The following is a 21,614-nucleotide window of genomic DNA, read 5'->3' as shown; positions in this document are numbered from 1 at the left end:
CAGAAACGTCCAAACATCTGAAGAGAAGCTGAGAAGCCTGAGATACAGGGGCTGCAAGCTGTGCTTCAACTGTTCCTGTTTAGACAATAAGAACAGATCATCACTGTCTTTTAAAATGTTCTGATCAAATCACATTAGTTTGTATATTTATATTACACACAGAGCTGTTGTTTCAGTCACATTCAGTTGTTATGTGTACAGTGGGTGCAGGAAGTATTCAGACCCCCTTAAATGTTTCACTTTGTTATATTGCAGCCATTTGCTAAAATCATTGAAGTTCATTTTTCCTCATTAATGTCCACACAGCTCCCCATACTGACAGAAACACACAGAGTTGTTGACATGTTTGCAGATGTATTAAAAAGACAAGTGAAATATGACATAGTCCTAAGTATCAGAGCCTTTGCTGTGACTCTCATATATTGAACTCAGGTGCGTCCATTTCTTCTGATCGTCCTTCAGATGGTTCTACACCTTCATCTGAGTCCAGCTGTCTTTGATGATACTGATTGGACTTGATGAGGAAAGACACACACCTGTCTGTATAAGACCTTACAGGTCACAGTGCAGGTCACATACTGGGTGATGACGTCCTCCTGCAGGTGTTACTGTGGAACAACTGCTCTGGATTGGGATGAGTCCGAATAGAACTTTGTTAGCTTTGTAAAGCTGTGTGGTAGTTAGAGAGGAACTGAAAAGAGTCAACAACAAGGAGTTGTCTCCAATGAAATAGTTACACATCAGGGCTCGTCCGGGATTTGAACCCGGGACCTCTCGCACCCTAAGCGAGAATCATACCCCTAGACCAACGTTTTTTACATTACATTTTTTTTTATTTTAGGTACTTTAGTAATCCCAGAGGGAAATTGTTTAAGGCCCCTAAACAAAAGACAGGTCCTTTGGCCAGTAGGTGGCGCAGTGTCTGTAGCATTTCAGCATATCAATCTGTGCAGAGTCAAATGTTCAGCATGACTGTAAGGTTTCATCCACATAGGATGAAGAATGAGGGAGATACAGCCACAGAAACCCTGTGGGGGTCTCAGCAGGGGATAATTGTCTAGTTATTGAATCTAGAATCTAGAATTTTCTAATACGTCAGACAAAAAGACATTTCCTGGGACACATCAGCTGAGTGTGTGTTTGTGCAGTGAAATACACTTGTTGTGAGGACTTGAATCAGTTTACTCCTCAAACATACTCCTGAAACTTCTCTAAGCTTAATGAATAGTAAACACAGGTTCATGAAGCAGTGCTTCCAGCCAACGATCACACAGTTTAACACATCTTTGTTTTGTGTGGTGTTGTTAGGCGGCAACCTTCGGGGTTCAAACTTGAAGCCCATGCGGAAGTGTCAAAACTTGTAATTCATGCCGCAACCACTGGGGGCTGGCTCCAAAAGCGAGTCATTTCCCATAGACCCCCATGTTAAAATGTCCGACTTCACAGCAGGAATGAACATGTTTACAGCCTGGTACAAAAAAACATTCTGGTCTCAGATGATAGGTTCTCTTCTAGTGTCAATTGTATGGGGGTGATTTTTTTTATATAACTTACTCGTTTTAATTATATTCGGACTTAAAATTATGCATAATTAAAGGCGTTGCCACTTGAGCAGCAGAAGGCTGACGTATAACAGCGCGAATTTCCTGCTTTCACGATCGCCCGCCCCCAAAACTCCACTCGTGCTCCCCCTCTTTGGGGGATCGTTTTCTGATCGTGATCAACACACACACAAGAGAAACCACAACAGCATGCAGCTTTACCTTCAGGTCTAACAGCTGGGAGCTTTTTCCAGCATTATTCTGTCTCAGCATGATCATGGCTAACAGAACACACACATTTACATCAACACAGGCGGCCGCGTGTGGATGAACACACACTGACCCCTAAAACCAGATAAACACACACATCAAATCACATCAAACACACACACATCATTCTAGAACTGATATGTTATTAGTCAATAAAAACCCACAGCCACCCCACAGGTAAAGAGCACAGGACAGAAGAGACACATCCACAGGACAACACTCAGCAGTCCATCTTCACCTCAAAGAGAAAGGACAGTCAGTCTTTTGAGGACAATAATGTCCACATTTTAAACAGAGGACAGGTGGTTTGTAAGGATGGAAGTTAGGATGCTACAGTACATAACAGAAGCTCACAGGCAGACACGTTTTTTCCAGCATAGTAACGCCGTGTTACGTGGTCTGCGGTCTCTGCTTTGCTCATTGTGGCATCACATGTGCTGTATTGTACTGTTTGTGAAAAAAGAAGGATAGTGTTTTATTACAAACACCACTGAAGCCTCCATGAGGTCGTTCTTGTATAGTTCCTGTGATGTTTAGGTTACTATTGTAAGATCCAAACCAGGTGTGCAGTGTAAAAACAATACACTTCAGAGCTTCAGGGCATTTATTGTTCATTAAAAATATCTAAAGTTGGTTATCCATCAACAACACTGGAGAAATGACAGTGATGAATCAGCCTACAACTGAATTTACAGTAAGTTTGAATATTTGTAGGGGCATCGATCTTCAGTAATAACTGCTAATAATAATTATACAGAAGAAATGGTGCACTGGAGGAACAATAATACTTGATAAATACTGTACAGTGTGTGATGCACACTCTACTTTTAGGAACATCTAAAGTGTGAAGAAATAGGAGCTGTCATCACAATAAAGTCGGACACAGTGCAACAGTCTGTTGCTAAAATGCTTCATCAAACAGCATCGGAGCTCAGCGACAAAAGTTCAAGTAATAAAGCAACAAAAGCATTAAAGGATGGTCATCGTGTCTGTTATATCAAATATAGATATGAACGGTATTAAACTGGCTGCTGAAACTACAGCTATGAAGCTATAGCTATGAAGTTCAGCTCGTATTAAGGAAGCTGTGATTAAGATTTTATTTTACTTTATTAGGGCCTGAGCACGAAACGTGCGAGAGCCTGGATTTAAACTGAATGTTTATTAATGTTTAGAATTTATTAGGTTTTATTTTTATTTTACACTTACTACTTTACCTTTTTTTATATTTGTAACCTGTTTTTTGAGTATACATGGAGCACCTGGAATGAAAGCAATTTCCCCCTGGGATCAATAAAGTATTTCTGATTCTGATTCTGAAATGCAAGCATAAATGCATGTTACACCGTGTGGGCGGGGCAACGTCATGAAGTTGACCCTTCGCCACCATAGAGAAAGCTGCTGTGTTTCTTGATTTGTTCATCCTACCTGCCTCTTACTCTATCATGACATCAGCCCCTGTGCACCTTTTAAAACCCCCAAATCGTCATATGTGGGCGTGGCCACATGGCTCAGCAGCGCCCCCTGGAATGAGATCTGAGTCCCTGTTTGACCTACAGACATGAAAATTGGTACACATACGTATCACCTCTAGACGAGAAAAAAAGTCTCTTGGAGGTATCCTCTAAAACGCACAGGAAGTCCTGCATTGATCAGGAGGTGGTTTCGCTGATACCAGTCCACAGAGTTCTGCGTCAGTCCTCTGTACTCTGCGTCGTCGTTGTCAGTGATGAAACCAACAATCGCAGTGTTGTTAGAGAACTTCTGCAGCACACAGCCGTCAGTGTTGTTTCTGAAGACCCACAGTTCTGGGCTCTCACATATTGTTCAGATTCAGATTCAGAAAATTTTATTTGTCTCTAAGTGAGCAGCTTGAAATATAAGACACAGTAAAATAGAATAGAGAATAGATACAAATAAAATATAAAATATTAAGTATGTACAGGTTATCAAGTCATAAATGTTATAACTATCCAAATGTCCATGAACAATGTAAACAGACTGTAAAGTGGCTGAAGTGCAAAAGTAAGCAGTAAACGAGGACGTGCACGAGGCTCAGCGTGCACTCGCGGATCAGATCCTGTGTTTGGAGCAAACATATCCGGACTCCTTAATTATTGTCCTTGGTGACTTTAATAAAGGAAACCTGAGCAAAGAACTCCCGAAGTACAAACAGCTGATCAAATGCCCGACCAGAGAGGTGAACACACTGGATCACTGTTACACCACAATAAGCGAGGCATATCGCGCAGTGCCCCGTGCTGCTCTTGGACTATCTGACCACGTGATGGTCCATCTGATTCCTGTGTACAGACAGAGGCTGAAGCTCTCCAAACCTGTGGTGAGGACATCTAAAAAGTGGACCAGCCAGGCTGTGGAGGAGCTTCGCTCCTGTTTTGAGACAACGGACTGGGAGGTGTTCAGGGCTGCCACTGATAGTCTTGATGAGTATACAGACACTGTGACGTCATATATACAGTACTGTGAGGACAGTATTGTGCCAACACGCACCAGGGTGAGTTATAACAATGACAAACCCTGGTTCACAGCTAAACTCAGACAGCTGAGGCTAGAGAAGGAGGCCGCTTTCAGAAGTGGGGACAGAGACTGCTACAAACAGGCCAAGTACAGGTTTAGCAAGGAGGTGAGAAGTGCTAAATCACTGTACTCTGAGAAAATCCAGCAGCAGTTCTCTGCTAACGACTCTGCCTCTGTGTGGAAAGGACTGAGGCAGATCACCAACTACAAGCCCAAAGCCCCCCACTCAGCTGACGACCTGCAATTAGCCAACAGTCTGAACGAGTTCTACTGCCGCTTTGATGGACTATCAGCCAGCCCTGACACCTCTCCACACACCTCTCCACACCCCATCAAAGGGGGGACGAATGTCTCGGAAACAAGGACCATCAGCACCGGTACCCCCCCAAGGCTGTGTACTTTCCCCTCTGCTCTTCTCCCTGTACACCAACTGCTGCACCTCCAGCCACCAGTCTGTCAAGCTGATTAAGTTTGCTGACGACACCACCCTCATTGGACTCATCTCAGACGGGGATGAGTCTGCCTACAGGATGGAGGTGGACCGTCTGGTGTCCTGGTGTGCTGACAACAACCTGGAGCTGAATGCCCAGAAGACAGTGGAGATGACAGTAGACTTTCGGAAAGTGCCAGCTCCATCACCCCCCCTCACCCTGACAGACACCTCCATCTCCGCAGTGGACTCTTTCCGCTTCCTGGGTACCACCATCACCCAGGACCTCAAGTGGGAGCTCACCATCAGCTCCCTCATCAAAAAGGCCCAGCAGAGGATGTACTTCCTGCGGCAGCTGAGGAAACTCAAGGTGCCAGCCAGGATGATGGTTCAGTTCTACACGGCCATCATTGAGTCCATCCTCACCTCCTCCATCACAGTGTGGTACGCTGGGGCCACTGCCAGGGACAGGCACAGACTGCAGCGTGTTGTGCGCTCTGCTGAGAAGGTGATCGGCTGCAGCCTGCCATCTATCGAGGACCTGTACGTCTCCAGGACTCTGAGGCGTGCAGGTCGGATCACAGCTGACCCTTCTCACCCTGGACACGGACTCTTTGAGCCACTCCCCTCAGGCAGGAGGTTACGGTCCATTCGGACCAGAACGACCGTTCAAGGCGCCCTTTTGGCTCTCAAAAATAAATTTGCAGATTGCGGTACATACAAACAATATAATCACATAATGACATTGACCCTTGATTACAGTACACGTGGTAACATGGAATTTTTTCATGGACACAGAGGATGGGGGGAGAAAACAACAGATACGGAGGCAGACGAGAAGGAAGGGAGGGGTAGGGAGGGGAATGTATGTGCGTCAGTTCCATGAGAAGTGTGTGCGATAGTATGACAGACTGCCAAGATGTTTACAGGCAGTTCACCAGTTGTCCTTGACGGGAGATAGGAGTTGCACAGGAGTCAGATAGGAGCACAGCTGCTGGGCTATTCTTCAGGGCCGGGAGAGGGAGGGGGGGGAGAGGGGCAGACAGAAAATCAACCAAAATCATAACAACAATTTTCGATCTGTAATTAATTTGCCCAGATCAGTGATCGATAGGTCAGTCCGGCCTCAGTGCGCATTCGTCCCTTGCAGGTGCATGGAGATCCTTCGACATCTCTTCCAGCTTGACAGATATTCCTTCCATTGAGATCTTCAAATGGTCGGACTGTCTTGTCTATGTTATCCACCTGCTTCCAGCCCTCTCTGGAGCGGGCTGAAATGTTGCAGATCAGCCCTTCCATCCGGTCCATCTTCTGATGTAATTCTGAGATCCGAGGTCCCATGAGCCCAGGGTCTTGTTTTGTGTCCACGCTTAGCGGTAGTGCCAATTTGCCAGCAGCAGCTTTTCCAACTTTTCGGTACAGCAGGACAGCTCCCACGCAATTCAGAAGTATGCCTACTACCAATGTCCAATAGATGAATAGATCCTCCACATCTTCTAGGGTCAGTGGCTGGAGACATACCAGACGCAAGGTTTCCCAGGAATCACGGACATATCCACCAGCAAATGTCCCTTCAGGGCAGAGGGGTTCTCCCAGTGATGTCTTTCTTTGTGAGAAAATGTTTTCCAATGCACTGAGCGACCAATTTATTAGCTCCATGTCAAAAAAATTATCCCAAGGATAGCAAAGCAGGGTGTTCAGGGAATAAAAAGTCACAAAAATCACAGGACAGGACAAGAGAGAACAGAGCTTAGCAGAGCATAGCGGGAGCAGTCAGAAACATGTCTGCACTCCTTGAAGGACAGATAAGAACATGAACATGTAAGAACTAATTAGCTAACCAGGTCTAAATGCATTCACTAGTTAACTAGTGCAATGTTTTGCCTTACTAGTGCAAGAAAAAATATTTAATATTAAGAAATGTAACAAATGCTGAACTGGCTTTCCATACAACACTGACATGAGGTCCACATTGTCCTGTAATGTATGACTTATGCAACAAATAACAATTTCACTTTGTAGATTAAAGCAACATGTGCTTACACCAGAATCGGTCCCGTCAGGTGATATGAACAGGACCCCCCCCCCCTCCTCAGGTTCGGACAATATGTATATAATAAGTCCTCTATAAAAACACATAAATTCATTAAGTATGTATTCTTTATGTGTATAGGACCACTGTCCTCTGTGGACTAGCAGATACTGATAGAGACTGATACCATCAAGGCCACAGCAACAGTAACTGTAATGTGAGGAACTGGAACCACTTCTTCATCTGAACCATGGGGATGCCAATTTATAACACCTGAAACCACCTCCACTGTCTGCACACACAGGAAGTTCACCCTTAATCAATGCTCTCTGTTTCAGTTGACCTGTCTGCACAGAATTATTCTCTATAACAACATGTGGAGCCCGGATAGCTCAGTCGGTAGTAGCTCAGTTAGTAGTAGTTATCCAAACACAGTTTTCATTTATGTCCAATGTTGAGCTAATATAATGAAACATCAATGTAATATCTGTTGATATATGATAACCACTACACTACATTAAACAATCATTAATCATTAACATCACATTAAAGATTCATTTTCAGAAAATAGCAGCAGCAGCCTGTCCAGTTAGGATCAACACTGATTGTGAATCAGTTTCAGCTGCTGTAGTGCAAATGGAACAGACAACAGGTGGAAATGAGAGGCAGTTATCAAGACAGCCCCTATAAAGGAGAGGTTCTGCTTCTCAGGAGGGTCACACCCTAATACAAGACCACTTCCTGTTATGCAACAAATACACTTTATGATTCAATGTTGAGCTAATGCCACAGCCACAGAAAGACATTTCTCCCAGCTGCTAGACAGCAAACCTTATCTAGACATGGAGGACAGTCTCCTCATGGAGGACAGTGATATGCAACGTGTTCAATCTTTGTTGACACAATTAGAAGAAATCTTTGTTCATATCTTTACCAATGTCAAACTGCTGACAGTCAGCCGTGTAGAGGAGGAGAAGAAGATCCATGAGAAGCAGGTTCCATGGTGTAATGGTTAGCACTCTGGACTTTGACTCCAGCGAACCTTTTGTTTGGACGGTAATAGTGGTGTCCTAATCTAACAGTAGTCATAGTAGTCAACAGTCAGTAGTTGGTGTAAAATAATTGTCATGAGTGTGTTTCCCAGTGTTCTGGTGATGGATTAGAAACATTTAAGTTTGAATTCTAAAATTTGTGTTGAACTGCCCGATTGCCCTTTTTTTCCTCAACCTGTGACATCGGCGGAACTTCGATCACTCACCTGCTCCTGCCCGGGATGTTAAAAAGAAGCAAAGACACAAAGAAAGACTCAGAGAGACACTGCAGCGCTACCACGCAGCTGTGGACCTTTCAAAAGGTGTTCTGCCCGGACCCCGGAGGGTCCGCAGCCTCGTCATCGCTGGTGGTCTTCCGCCCGGACCCCGGAGGGTCCGCGTCTCCATCGCTGGTGGTCTTCCGCCCGGACCCCGGAGGGTCCGCGTCTCCATCGCTGGTGGTCTTCCGCCCGGACCCCGGAGGGTCCTGAGCTCTGTCCGTGCTGGGCTTCCGCCCGGACCCCGGGGGGGTCCTCAGCTCTGTCCGTGCTGGGCTTCCGCCCGGACCCCGGGGGGGTCCTCAGCTCTGTTCATGCTGGGCTTCCGCCCGGACCCCAGAGGGTCCTCAGCCATGTCCATGCTGTGCGTCATCTGGAGCCCGCCCCTGGGTGGCCCCGGAAGGGATGGCGTCATTTGGAGCCCGCCCCTGGGCGGCACCGGAAGGGATGACGTCATCTGGAGCCCGCCCCTGGGCGGCACCGGAAGGGATGACGACATCTGGAGCCCGCCACTGGGCGGCACTGGAGAGGATGGTGTCATCTGGAGTCCGCCCCTGGGCGGCACCGGAAGGGATGACGACATCTGGAGCCCGCCCCTGGGCGGCCCCGGAAGGGATGGCGTCATCTGGAGCCCGCCCCTGGGCGGCCCCGGGAGGGATGACGTCATCTGGAGCCCGCCCTCGGATAGCTCCAAGGAGGACGACGTCGAGTGGAGCCTGCTCTCCAGCGGCTCAGAGATGGATGACGTCGTCTTGGTCGGCAGCTGGGGGGTCTCAGGGACAGTGGCTGGAGATGGAGCCAACACAGCTGGTTTCAGGACTCCCTGAAGACCTCCAGCAGAGTCGTATGCAGGTCGGGAACACCAGGTGGGCAGCATGGGGGCTACGGGCGCTGAGAACTCCTCCATGTCCTCGAACGCCCTGGCATAATGGAGGTGGAGCCACGGGTTAGCGCTCAGAGCCAAGTCCATCCTTGCTCTGAGTTCCTGCTTGGTGTTCCACAGGCTTCCCAGCATCTGGAGCAGGGAGACCCGATAGTTAGTCCATTGCCACACCTCCCCCCTGTCCATGGGAGGTGATGGCAAGTGGTCAACCAGGTCCAGCTCGGCCTGGAGCTTCCTCCTGAGCTGGTTGATCAGGCTCCAGTGGATCACCAACTCGTGAGGGGCCACCTCACGGCTCCGGCTAGAAGCAGCCGATAAGCCCGCTTCTGCATCTGCTGTGTCCATAGTGGCTAGTTCGTACTGTCAGTGTGCCAAATGTGGGCACAGTGGCTGTCTGCAAAATGCGTCATGATGTCATCTGCAGTGATTGCCTTAAAATGTTAAAAAATATTTCAAAAGAAGAAAAAAAAATGTTCAATGTCTAATTACGTCTGAAGTTATTTTAAAAACAATTTGATGCAGTGAAATTAAAAAAATATCTATATATGACATTGTTATTGTACTTGTGAATTTTTTTTAAAGTTTATGGGGGACAAGGTTCCCATTGATGATCTGATGCTCTCCTTCATATCTGCATCCTTGACTCTTGGTAATGGCAGTTATATGGTTTGGTTAAAATATGTGATACAAATTAGAGTCATTTTTAACAATGACAAAAAAACATAACACAACACATCCACACCATCTCACTGTATAATGCTAAGCTATTGTTTCCTTGACAGCTATTATGTAGAAGAAGTCGAGCAGTTCAGGATCGTTGACGAGGGAGAAACGTGCGATCTCATGGATGGAAAAATGTGCAGTGGGTACAGAAAGTATTCAGACCCCCTTAAATGTTATATTGCAGCGATTTGCTAAAATCATTGAAGTTCGTTTTTCCTCATTAATGTCCACACAGCACCCCATACTGACAGAAACACAGAGTTGTTGACATGTTTGCAGATGTATTAAAAAGACAAAGTGAAATATTGTGTGTGTGTATTGTGAGTGTCTTGCTCAGATTGCAGTGATTAAAGTCCCCAAGGAATATAACAAGCATAAAAAATAATTGTTGAAATCCACGGGGCAAACGAAGTAAGGGCGGAGTGAGACAGACAGCAGTTCAATGTTCTTCTTACTTCTCCCAAATCACAACGGTGTTACAGTACCTCTTATTGACAAAGAGACCCCCCACACCCCCTCACACTGTGAATCACCCAGGAAGGGGAGGACATAGAAGAAGCACATATCAGCCCCAGTGGCCTAATGGATAAGGCACTGGCCTCCTAAGCCAGGGATTGTGGGTTCAAGTCCCATCTGGGGTGTTTACAGCAGAGTGTGCTGTGTTCAGAGGTCCAAACCAACCTGTGTGAAAATGCATTTCAATGTTTTCCCTAAACTCCACATGTCGGTGTGTCTCAGCAGCTCACTTTTCATGAGCACTATGCTGCACAGTGAACTGATATACACTCTAAAAACTATAAGCAAGCTCTACTCAACGTCTTTGGTGAAAAATTTTTACACTTCAAAATATTAAGTAAACATGAAACTAATTATTTAAATATACTAACGAAACAGAGTAAATGTAAGTAGAAAAGTATATCTGTGGATGCTCTCATTCATCAGGTCAGAGTCATTTCCAAGAGTTTAAATCGAGGCAGCTGGACTCCAGGACTGTTTTTGAAGATGTTTCCCACTCCCCCAAGTGGCTTCTTCAGTTCTGCTACTGTTCTGGTTGGAATCTGAGTTTTATGTGTTCAGGACCTCTGTGGGTGGATCTTGCAGGAGCTACCATGACTAAGATCCCTATAGTTGGTTAATGGTCAGTTAACAACCAGAAAGTGTGTCTGGGCCATGTGCAGGACTAGTTGACGGCCCATCGTTAGAGATTGAATGTGAGTGAAGTCTGCTAGGAAGGGATGAAGGGACAGAGCTGTGAACAGGTGAGAGCTGATGCAGCATCACTTATTACCTGAGTTTCCCCTCAGGGAAGCTGCTGTTTACAAGCTGTTTAAAGAGAGAAGCAAGAAAACAACAGCCAACAGAGTGAAGGAGCTCCATCTGTCTGATGCACATGAAATAGGCATATTTTATAAATGCTGTTGCCCAGAACATATACATTGGTTTGTGGTGAAACGGTACCCTAGCTTCTATATCGTATGCTCACTCAGCTGTAGTTCCTCCTCTCAGTTCCATTGCAGTGTATTATTTTGTCTGTCTCCTTCATATTTCATTTCCACTGTGTTTGGGGACTGCCAGGTGAATGCCTGTTTTTTCCATCTGCTGGTGTCGTATGTTACTAACAGTGTTGGGAAGAATACTTTAAACAGCTTGTAAACAGCAGCTTTCCTGAGGGGAAACTCAGCTAATAAATTATGCTGTAACCTCTGGGACTTGATCTGCTGGGTGGGAGTCCACTACATCATCCATCCATCCTCATCCATCCAGCTACACCCTCCCTCTAAAAAAGCAGGCTGGAGCGCTCTACCATTTGAGCTAATCCCCCTTGTATAAAGGGTCAATCACAAGTCAATCAGGACTCACTGCTCTACATGAAGTGTACTAGTGAAGTATTGGAAGCATTAGACTTTTAATCTGAGGGTCCAGGGTTCAAGACCCTGTTGCAGTGATGCAGTGATTCCATCCATTCCCGGGAAGTTTGCACATACTCACAGCAAGAACAAAGGGCTGTCAACCAGTCCCCCTCCGGCAGTTTCATTGTCATTAGCCAGTCGTTAGACACACCTGGCCCAGTCAGCCAGATCATCACAGGTAACAAGTGCCCTTGTGAGGGTTGAAGTCACAATCTTCAGATGATGAGACTGACTCGCTGCCTACTGCACTAACGAGGCTCAGAAAGAGGTGAAACATGGTCTTTTCTCTTTTTCTTCTTTAAATAAAGACATCTACAGGGCTCATGCTGGCTACTGCACCAACAAACATTCTTAATTCAAATCAAATGAATGTGTTCTATAAAAAGGCTCTAAAGGTAAAACATCACAGTAATTCTTCCTGTGACACCTTCACTACCAGTGATGGTAAGTGCTCTTGTTTCAAATGTGATGTGCACTGTACCACTGAAGCTCGTCTGTGAAGTGTAGTGCCTCTGTGTGTATGTCACAGTGATGTTAACAGAAGTCAGATAGGTCTGTTAACACATATAAAAACAACATGCTGAACAACAGCATAGATGTGAAGGTGAATATATGTCCCCTCACATGTTCCTCAGTTAAAAGGGTCATTGCATTGGCCAGGAATCGAACCTGGGCCTCCCGCGTGGCAGGCGAGAATTCTACCACTGAACCACCAATGCTGTGAAAAGCTGACATCTAGTGGTGCCATCGCAGGTTGCAGCTTCCTCATTCCAAAATCAATCCTTCCCCCACATAAAGTCAAAAGTTATAAATTCGCCTCATTACATGAGCGGTTGTGTGTAATGACGCGGCTCACCAGCAGAGGGCGTGTGACGGAGCAACAAGCAGGAAACTACAGGGGAGAAGAGACACAAGCATCCACAGATCAGAACAGACACACTCAGCTCTTCTCTCTAAGACCATGATGATACCGTCACATATCACTGCACATGTTTTTGGCTGCACGTCTGGAAATGAGAGGAGACAGAACATTATCATACATGTTGCATAAGTAAAGTCACATGACATGCACGACTGTAAACAAAGGAAACCACAGAAAAAGTCAAAGGATTCAGTCTAGGCCACCTGCATTGCTGCATTAATTTCAGATTGCAGCCTTTCTCACAGTTTTTGTCTGATGTCAACAGGCATCAAGTAGAAGCAGACATATGAGCTATGTTAATGATGATAATATATGATGATAGACATATTAATGCTGAATCAATCTTGAACCCCTTTTTCTTTCAGATGACAAAGCCAAAGCAGATGCTGATCCCCCCCCCCCCCCACTTCCCCCGGGATAAATAAAGTTGATTAATTTAATTTGATTGGATTTGAAGCTCTCGGCACCGTGGCCGCCCATAGTATCAGAGCTGGACTTGCAGGCCAGGGAGGATGAGGCAGGGACGGCCTGCACCAACTGCCGGGAGCTGGCGGCCAAAATCATCTCATCTAATGAGGGTGTGGCGGTGCCGGCAGAGGTCGAGGTGGTGGTGCCTGAGATTCATGATGGGGAATTGAAGGAGAAGGAGCAGGCCAGGATGGGCATGTCGCCAGTGACCGTGGCACTCTACATCGGCCAGGCCACTGGCTTTGTGGAGTGCTTGCGAGACACCCCTCCGCAGCACAGCCGGCTCAAGGCACAGGATGTGGTCGTCCTGTTCAGGTACCTCAAAAAAATGTACAGGGACCTGAACAGGACGATCCTGGGGCACCAGATTGTGAAGGCTCGGAAACAACAGCAGCTGGTGAGCCAGGAGGCGCTCGGGACCTGCATCCGCCTGGCCAGAGACAGGATTCCCTCACTGCTGGGTAATGCTAGACTCCACACACACAATCCCAGCTTCACATACTACACATACTTCATCAGTCTAATGGTATGAACTGAAAGTTAGCCTCACTAATGCATCTCTCTCTCTTCAAGATACCGGTTCTTTGGGTACATGGCCGCTTCCTGACCTGCATATATGGGCACAGGACCGGGGTCCTCACCCATATGCGGGTCAGGGAGGTGGAAAGGGCAGTGGGGGATGATAGTACGGGCTACCTCGTCAGTGTAAGTTCAAGATGCCCGCAAAAGAATTTACCATGAGTTTAAATCCTCAGAAAGAACTAATGGTCTGTCTTTGTGTGTCTGCTCTTCTTGCAGGTCCTGGACCACAAAACATGCTGTAAATTCGGCCAGGCCCAGGTTTTTCTGGAGCCTGACGAAATTCAGTGGTTCAGGCGCTGGCTGAGGCTCCGTGGCCGGGCGGTTGCCACAAACTTGTTGTTTTTTAACCCCCTCGGGAGGGGGGAAGCAGGGGGGAAAAACATGACAAAATATTGCCGAAATGGGCCTGGAGGGACGGCCCACCCTTCTGGATATCCGCAGTGCTGTGGCTACCTACGTAAGTTTCAGATACTCTCCCAGTTTCCCTGAATGCCCTATGATCCATACTGATGTTGCCTTTTGCTTGTCTTTTTTCCACAGAACTTTGAGGACAACAATCCGACCATGAAGGAGGCAGTGTCCTCCTTCATGTGTCATAACATTGATACACAGGAGCGTTTTTACGCCTTACACAAAAACCTCGGCCGGGCAAAGTCCCTCAGGGAGGTATTTGTGCGGCTGTCCCTAAGGCAGGCCTCCGTGGAAGAACTAAAAGACAGAGATGACTCTCCATCCACCTCTGGACTGAAGAGGGCCAGGGAGTCATCTCCTGAGGCAGAGGAGCGCCCAGCCAAGGTAACTCACTTGTGTGCAGTTGATGGAACATGCTGCAAGCCAATAAATGTTAGCATGTCAGTTAGCATGCCAATTTGACGGACCACCATTGTAGAAGTGACCCTAATCTGATGATGAACTGGCTTACCCTCAGGACAGCTACGGACAGTAACCCGCCATCTGATCAGGGACACTTGCCTGTAATGTACAGATTAATCCACAGGGAGGTGCTGTACTGGTGCCCAGGGGTTGTCAGGAGGGTTGTGAGACGGAGGATACAAATGCAGACTAAGCCAGAAGTATCAGGCAAATCTCAGTGTTTTAATTCAGGCAAGGTTCGGTACACAGGAGTTCAGTCCACGTGGCAGAGGTATCCAAAAAGGCAAAGGCAAAAAAGCAGTAGTCAAATCCAAACCAAGTCACACACAAGAGAATCCAAAACTTACTCGAGAACACGTAGGGAAAATCACAAGAGCAGAAAGGCTACTTGGACGGCTGTGTCGCATGGAAGACTCACAAAACGAACTGGCAACAAGGGGCAGGAAACACACAGGCTTTATACACAGGAGGGCGGGAAGACAATTGAACACAGGTGAAGCACATTAGGGCGGAGCAGGTAATCACAGGTGGGGGAAGGGAGCACACATGAGAAAGGGGAAGTAAACAGAACTGAAACACAGGGGGAAGATCGAGTTTCAAAATAAAACAGGAAGTGACTAGTAAAACTAGAACTAATACAAACAGAAAATGAACTACAAAATAAAAGACCTGGCTGAAACCATGACAGGGGTTCCCTCAGTGTGCAGGGGTGACGGATGGGAGTCATATTCCCATTATTGCTCCTGAGGATAACCATACTGACTATTTTTTATTTATTCAACATCTGTCCAGTCAGCAGTCTTCCCCATGATTGTGTCTGCTTTGCAGGTGTTTTGAGTTCATCATCTGATCACAGTGTGACATCATTAGTTTATAATATTGAACTTTTCCACAATATTCTCATTTATGGAGATGCACCTGTACATGGTGGCTGATTACGATAACAAACTAATGAAGTGCTGTGAAAATGAGTCAAATATAAAAACATGAGACAGTGGGGACCTTGGGCGTCTCCTTCAGCCACAGACATTTGTCCAGACAGGGGTCAGACTGTATAACATCAGTCCATCTGTACTCTAACCTCTGTACTGTATCACCATGTTTACACCCAGTGACACTGATGGTGAAACAGTACAGTGTTTTTTCTCTTAGTGCAATAACATCCTCACCTACAGTGTAATACTCAGAGTTTTTCATGATATCATAACAGGACATAATACATCTCTGTACATTTCTCATCTGTATATCTGCATGTCTTATGGTTGCTCTGTCCATAGTCTTTATTTCTACTTTATCTATTGTTATGCTGCTCAGGACCTTGTTTTCATGCTGCTGTAATGGAATGGAAGGAACGCTGACAACCAACATGGGTCATAGCAGCAGTCACCTGGTGCGGTCATGTATCAGCTGGGGTGTGACGCAGTGGCTCCGTCAGTAACTATGGGCAGTGTGTACGCACCCAGACACACATCATTGGAAACCAGCTTTAATGAGAGGTGAGGGTTGCAAAAGTCAGAACAAGAGCCTGTTGACAGAAAACTCTAAAGGAGAAGGTTGCCATGTTAGAAAACGAACGAGACTTTCTGCAGAAAACCATGACCATGACATCCACTGGTAGGTCATCTGTTCTTTGAACGCAAACGTTTGAACTAGTGCCGTCACATGATTACAGTTTTAATCACATTAATCACTGCGTTGCTGTATATTTATTGTGTTTAACCTATACTCATTGGATGAACTCAATTAAATTGAGTTTTTCCATCCAATAAATACTGGTAGCCCCAACTCAAAACAAGTACGTTAATGCAATATAATGTATTTGAATTGGACCAACATGATTTTTTCATGTTGGTCCAACTCAACCTAAACATATCTATTAAATATAATTTGATTGAGTTAGTTCATCTTATTTGTGTCAAATAGAGCTAAAATAAAGTACATTAGTTTATTAGTAATTAAGGTTTTATTTGTGTTTGTCCAACCTAAAGATATAATACAATTATTATTATGAAATTACCTTTAAATGAACCTACCACCCCTTAAGAAAAACATGACACCTGGTTGAGGTCCTTTTATTTAAATGCAGCAGAAATAGAAACAGTAAGGTGCATAACATTCCTCCAGGACATAAACCTTTGCATTTCAATATACCAAATTAAGTTGGATGAAACCCCCACATCACTGGGCTCCTGTCTTCAGAACATGTAAGCTGCCCTCCTATAGGGTTGAAAAACACAAACACACAACACTCATGTTGATCCTGAGCATCACATAAACATGTGAATCTTTCATTAATATTGAAGTTTCTCCTTTGTTCTGGGAAACTTACAGAAGCTTCTTTGAGAAGTGGTTCAGCTGGGCCATGAACTTCAATGCAGCGGCTTTGTGGTGAACCGCAAGAAGTCATCATTCACCTTGAAAACAGTAGTAGTACAAACAGTATTGTTAGTTGTAGTTACTCTCACACAGACTTGAATGGCTATAAAGAAATGTGAGTTTTCATTTTACATTCATTAATTACCATGGACAAGTAAAAATGTGATTTAGTAGTAGCATAATCCATGTATTAAAGTACATCTGCATGTAGGCGGTGTATGTGTATGATAAGCTGCAGATGCATAAAAGTACCTGGTTCCAAACTGCACTCTGCACACATCCACATACAGCATCCTGTAAAATAAAAGAAGTCAGAAAAGAGTCAGATCTCATTGACCAAATAACAAGATGCTGTAATTGATTACCAAGTATATAATTAGCTACAGTCATTAAGAGCATAAGATGAGATTATATATTAGAGGTATGCATATGATAAATATGTTAAAGGTGTTATGCTGCAGCAGCCACTCCCAAATTTCACAATGAAATTTCAAATCTGAAAATCCTCTGAGATCCACCCAAAACTTTAATCTGAAATCTCAACCTGTTTTAATCAAATATCATTTAATATGTATTTTTGAGTTGAGTTGGACCAACATGGAAAAATCATGTTGGTCCAACTCAAATACATCACATTGAGTTGGGGCTACCCATATTTATTGGATGGAAAAGTCTCCCACAATTTAACTGAGTTCATCCAATGAGTTCTTTTTTATTTTATTTTTATCTATAGCGCCAGATCACAACAGAAGTCATTTAATGGTCCCTTACTATAGAACACATTTATACCTTTTCCTTTTACTAAACAAAGTCATTTCAGCACGTTTACAGGTCTCCCCTGCTCTGTGTCGTACGGCGCAGTTCCAGCCCAATGCGCAGGGGAGCAGGCACCCACCAGCAGACAAAAAATATATAAAAAATAAAATATATTGCGAAAATATGCCGACTGCTTCACTTCAATAAATCACGACTGTATTGTTTCACATTAACTACACTTAAGCACTGGCTGTACCCCTGCATACAAGTGCTGCTTAGGCTAACACACAGCGTTAGCTCTGGGCTAACGTTAGCCTGCCAGCTACACTACAAAAGTAAAGCCAAGCACTTTTGGATTGCGTTAGCTGGCGGCGAGCTGCGCTCTCAGTGTGTTAAGGATGAATTCAACGTGCCTGTGTAGAAAACTCCAAGTACTAACCGTGTTCACCACTTACCTCTGACAGCTATATGACGCGACCATAGACATTAGCTACAACGAATGCTAACTAATCTTAGCTGCTTGTAGCCTGTCTACCCCAACGTGAACAATGACAGACACTTCTTCTTAAGCTCAAGGTCCATTTATCTTAAGGCATGCACATTGTTTCACATAAAGATAATAAACTTATTGAATAGAAGACAGAAAACTTACCAACAGTAGTTTCAAGCAGAGGCAGATGGCGGGTAGGACAGAGGCTGATCTCCTGATCTCCTTATTCAGTAGTGAGTTGACATTCCTTATTATTGCCGAGGGGATCGCTGGCTTAAAATGTCTACGTGCAGCCTCTACTTTCACTCCTGCCTTACAGCCCCTGTACTTCTTCCTCAGCTCTCCCTGGACCTTGGGCTGCATTCCGATGTTAGTCCTCAGTGCAAGGACTTCTTCTCTTGAATAAACAATATCAGTTGTAGATTACTTCTAGGAGTTTGAGCACAGTGCTGTTTACAGGGTCTAAGTTGGAATATGAACTTGTTTGGGTTAAAGATAATTGCTATAAATGTAAACATAAGACAGACCTTCAATCTACTGAAGCTGAAAGAAGAGGGCTCGTCCGGGAATTGAACCCGGGACCTCTCGCACCCGAAGCGAGAATCATACCCCTAGACCAACAAGCCACATGTGACCTCTTTTTTTTCATGTTTCAGTCAGTGCAAGAACAACACAAAGCACATGTTTTTCTTAGTTTGACATTGGTAAAGATATGTACAAAGATTTCTGGTTAGGAATATATAGTGTTGAACAGGGACTTGAACCCTGGGCCCTCAGATTAAAAGTCTGATTTCCTGCAAGATCCACCCACAGAGATCCTGAACACATAAAACTCAGATTCCCAACCAGAATAGTAGCAGAACTGAAGACACCACTTGGAGGAGTGTCTTCAAAAACCAATCCTTGAGTCCAATGTACCAACCAGCACACAGTAAGTGAAACAGGCATGTCCACGCTTCAATGAAAACACAGATTGGCCGTATGGGGATTGAGCTAACCGGCCCTATTGACTAACTTGACTGTTATTCTGGAATTCTGCCTATCATTCCGGAATACTGATGTCTATTCTGGAATGCTGCCACTTATTCTGGATTACTGCCTTTCATTCTGGATTGCTTTTCATTCTGAAATGCTGCCTTTCATTCTGCAAGTCTGCTTTTCGTCCAAGGCGCTGTGTTAAGGTTGCGGTCTCCACTGGAGGACAACCCTGAGACAGAAACTGGTACAGCCAAAGGATGAAACTCCCATGGAGAAACACAGCGATGTGATATATGCAGTCCAATGCAGTGAGAAATGCTCTGATCTGTACATTGGAGAAACTAAACAACCACTCCACAGAAGAATGGCTCAGCACAGGAGAGCCACCTCCTCAGGACAAGACTCAGCTGTTCACCTCCACCTCAAAGAGAAAGGACACTCCTTTGAGGGCAACAATGTTCACATCTTAGACAGAGAGGAAAGGTGGTGTGAAAGAGGAGTCAAGGAAGCATCTATGTTAAGCTGGAAAAACCTTCCCTTAACAGAGGTGGTGGCCTCAGACATCATCTTTCTACCACACAATGCAGTGATTCCATCCATTCCCAGGAAGTTTGCACATACTCACAGTAAGAACAAAGGGCTGTCAACCAAGCATCGCTGCCCTTGTTGGTTTTAGCAAATCTAACCTGCAGTAATTGCCATGTTTGATGATGTTATGTATTTATTCTTGCTGTAACTCAGCACTGACGCTTATTACTTCTCTGGCGCACAGAGCAGGAAGAGAGTGACAGCCAGCCGATAGTTCCTTACAGGGTCCGCCAGGAGGCCTGCATGATGTGTTTAGCGTCTTATTGCTTCCACAAATTATTAATATTCTCCCTTTTGATGCAACACTGTCTACAACTTTGCCTGGTGTCAGTGTTTTGCAGCCAGTCACGTCAATACGATAGATAGCGCATGTTGAGTTTAACTGACACACGTCCGATGTTCCCTGAAGGCACCATGGCCGAGCTAAGGCCTCAGCCCAGAGCGCGCTCTGCCTCAGCATCATTGTCATGCTGTCAACAGAAACAACAGGTCAACAGCCCTTCACCGTCTCTGATTGGTTCAGACCATGATATGAGCCTGACGTGTGTCTGTTGTTGGACACAGGGAGAGTCACAGAGAATGTATTTCCCTCTAACAGCTGGTCGCACCGGCACGAACTCAGATATTTTTTCCCCATCGGGTGACATTGCAAAGAGGAAAATAAATATTCATGGAACTTTCTGGAGTCAAAGCTTGAATCACAATAAAATTGAATACCTCATGAAATGGGGATTAAGACTTTTCAATACTTTTTAAGGGCCTTCATTTTCCCACAGTTGATTTATCAACTTTTAATACTTTTTAAGACCCAGCGGACACCCTGACTTCAAATGTCACTTTGTATAACAACTTCGTGCAGTGAAACTGAAAGTGTGAAATGTATTTTATTGTGTCAGCCTGAAACCATTCAACCATGTAGTGTGGTCGAACGAGACTACACTAGTGTGCATGTGCATGGAGATTCAAATCCCAAACAATCCATGAACCAATAACACACACCGCAATTCATTTTATTCACCACTAGATGTCCGACTCCAGCACTGTGTCAATGAAGCCTCGAGTAATGAACCTTTTTCTTGAATCAGGTGCCGAAGCTTCAACAAAGCCTTGAAAACCCATCACTAGCTGTAGGTATTATCTGTAGGACACAAGAAACAGATGCTGAATTAACTATACAATGATCGGATTGTGGGTTGGTTAATGTGACTTGAATGTATAAGGGCTAATGTGTGTGTGAGCTCTTACCTTTTGTTGTGGCCAGGGGTGACAGTCAAAAGAGTCCCTCTTGTAACAAGCAGGCATTTATAGTTCCGGACCAGTCCAGTCAGGAAATAGGTGCAGGGGGGGAGGGTATCGTTTGATTGAAGGACAATTATAGTTATGAGTTTTAAACCAGCTTTTAGCTTTTAATAAGAAGGAATTCCATGTACATATGTATTGCATTTGGTGTGAGGTGTATGGTGGGGTAAGTGTAAAATGGAGAGGCAGCAGCTATGTAAGGTAGCCATTTGGAATGAATGTGTGCACTTCCACCTCCTTCTCAAGCCTCCTACTTGCTGCTACACACCAAGCTTTCCGCCCGAACAGGGACTTGAACCCTGGACCCTCAGATTAAAAGTCTGATGCTCTACCGACTGAGCTATCCGGGCTCTACATGTTGTTTCAGAGACTAATTCTGTGCGGACAGGTTAACTGACACAGAGAGCAATCATTAAGGATGAACTTCCTGTGTGCAGACCATTGACAGTAAAAACTATGGACAGAGCTTCCGTGACGTCACCCGTTTGTTTCTGAAGAGCCGTTCTGAGGCTCGGTGGGAGGTTCCAGGACGTTGATGACCGCCGCCATGTTGGCAGCGTCATGTCCGCCAAAACTCCAAATATGGACAAAAAGGGGGAGCACGAGCAGGGTTTAGGGGGGCGGGCGATCGTGGAAGCAGGAAACT

General features: G+C 45.2%; 3 non-coding genes across 3 annotated transcripts; 1 reads left to right on the top strand and 2 right to left on the bottom strand.

Annotated features, from left to right (window-relative positions):
• Positions 1 to 10,294: 10,294 nt before the first annotated feature.
• trnar-ccu (transfer RNA arginine (anticodon CCU)) lies at positions 10,295 to 10,367 on the top strand. The gene has a single exon. It is a non-coding gene; the product is annotated as a tRNA-Arg (tRNA).
• An 8,290-nt stretch (positions 10,368 to 18,657) lies between these two features.
• trnap-cgg (transfer RNA proline (anticodon CGG)) lies at positions 18,658 to 18,729 on the bottom strand. The gene has a single exon. It is a non-coding gene; the product is annotated as a tRNA-Pro (tRNA).
• Positions 18,730 to 21,245: 2,516 nt separating this feature from the next.
• Positions 21,246 to 21,318, bottom strand: trnak-uuu (transfer RNA lysine (anticodon UUU)). Its single transcript has one exon. It is a non-coding gene; the product is annotated as a tRNA-Lys (tRNA).
• Positions 21,319 to 21,614: the final 296 nt, after the last annotated feature.

Source organism: Parambassis ranga, unplaced genomic scaffold (genome assembly GCF_900634625.1).
Source record: "Parambassis ranga unplaced genomic scaffold, fParRan2.1 scaffold_32_arrow_ctg1, whole genome shotgun sequence".
In the NCBI taxonomy this organism is placed as follows: domain Eukaryota; kingdom Metazoa; phylum Chordata; class Actinopteri; family Ambassidae; genus Parambassis; species Parambassis ranga.
Note: the sequence above shows the minus strand (reverse complement) of the source record. Positions and strands in the feature narration are given on the sequence as shown.